The 2,004-nt window shown below is 36.2% G+C and overlaps 1 long non-coding RNA gene across 1 annotated transcript in view; it reads left to right on the plus strand.

Moving 5' to 3' along the window:
• Nucleotides 1-861: 861 nt before the first annotated feature.
• LOC116544557 overlaps nt 862-2,004 on the plus strand; it is a 15,399-nt gene continuing 14,256 nt past the window's right edge. The window contains exon 1 of the long non-coding RNA XR_004265946.1: nt 862-920. This is a non-coding gene — a long non-coding RNA (uncharacterized LOC116544557). The remainder of the gene's footprint in view (nt 921-2,004) is intronic.

Raw genomic sequence — 2,004 nt, forward strand, 5'->3', positions numbered from 1 at the left:
TGGGAGTTCAATGAATACCACAATTTCTGAGTTGTTGCTCATTTTATATCAATCGTTTTACTCTGTATTCATGTGATTGCATAATTTCTATTTATCTAACTTTAAGTCACTGACACTGTATTTATCATTGCCCATTCTTCCACCGAGCTCATCCAGTGAATTTTAAAATTTCATATACTGTGTGTTTCATTTATAAAATTTCTATTGGGGTTTTTCAAAAACGATATTTCTCTGCTTAGAATTTCTGTCTTTCATTTCAGCAGCATTTATCCATACCATACCTTCATCATATGGAACATGGCTATAATGACTTTACAACTTTTAAAAAATATTTGGCAATTCCCAGATGACAAATCTGGGTCATCTTGGGGTTGGCATATGTTGCCTTTTTTTTACATTGTTTTTTCAAATTTCCTGATTCTTGATATTTAGTATAAATTTAGGTTGTGTTCTTGGCATTTTGAGCATTATTTTGTTAGAATCTGGGTCCTATTAATATCCTCTGGAGAATGCTGACTTTTTTTTATTTGGCTTAGCTAGACCAACCTGGTTAGATTCAGACTAAATGTTCTGTCTCGCTTTCTTTGAATTATTATTCTATTTTCAGTTCAGTTTGCAAAAAAAAAAAATTACTATTCTGCCTTTACTGTCCCATAGACACACCTCTCAGTATTTAGTTTGAGACTTGAGTGGTGCTTTGTGTAATACAAAGTTCAAAATAGTTTACTATGCTGCTTTGGCTACATTCTGTGAATGTACAACTTAACAGAAAGCCTGAAATTTATGCATATTCATTCACAGCATTAGAAGATTCCCCTTGCAAGCTCTTTCCTCTTTAAGATTCTCCCTCTCCTGCCGGGTGCAGTGTCTCACGCCTGTAATCCCAACACTTTGGGATGCTTAGGCAGGAGGACCACGAGGTCCTGAGCTCAAAACCAACCTGACCAACATGGTGAATCTATGTCTCTCCTGAAAATACAAAAATTAGCCAGGCATGGTGGCCCACGCCTGTAATCCCAGCTACTCAGGAGGCTAAGGCAGAAGAATCGCTTGAACCTGGGAGGTGGTGGTTGCAGTCAACCGAGATCGTACCACTGCACTCCAGCCTAGGCGACAGAGCGAGATTCTGTCTCAAAAAAATTAAAAATCTCCCTCTTCATATTCTCTGATTTTCAGGAGCCCCTTTTACCAATCCTCTGTCCAGAATGATAAGGTTTCTTTTGGATTTTTAATCACTCATGACACTACAGGGGAACTCTGTAGTTGAAAGTTCTGTCTAGCTGTGAATGGCACAGGACTTTCAGGTAAAACACCCACCTCCTCTTTCCCAAATAACAGCTATTTCTGGGTTGCTCTTTCTGGGGGATGTACCCCATTTGATGAGCAGGACAGGCGAAGCAGCTCCATTTCCCAAGTCCTTTTAACTCTGTCAGGTACTCAATTCTCTCTTATAGTGTCTCTCATTTATTGATCAGGCTGCATATTCCATCCTCATCAATGGATATTTGGAAAGATGAAACTCAATTTTTTTGGTTTCAGAGATCTTCTTAGCTTTAATGAAGAATATTTTACAGAGATGCTATGCCCTGTGAGGTGCTTGTATTTTTCAGCAAAAATTGTGTTGGAGTTAGATGACTACCTCAGGAATAAATATATCTATTAATATATCTCAGCAACTCTAACATAATTATTGTTGTCATTCAAAACTGAATCTTTTTTTCACTTATTTATATAAAAATTATTTATTGAGAAGGTATTAAGTACTTAATATGGTTCTAGATGCTGAGGAGAACTCAGGCAAAGATATATACAATTCATATCTTTTCCTCAAAGGTACAAAATCTAGTGGAGAAAATAGATATAAGAATAATTCATTACAATATTTCAAAATTAGATAAACACCACATAAATTTGGCCATTAATGTCTTTTTTTCCCATTTATTTATTTTATTGCATTTTAGGTTTTGGGGTACATGTGAAGAACATGCAAAATTGTTGCATAGG

Source organism: Sapajus apella, unplaced genomic scaffold (genome assembly GCF_009761245.1).
Source record: "Sapajus apella isolate SASKATOON/1434 unplaced genomic scaffold, GSC_monkey_1.0 scaffold221, whole genome shotgun sequence".
NCBI lineage: Eukaryota > Metazoa > Chordata > Mammalia > Primates > Cebidae > Sapajus > Sapajus apella.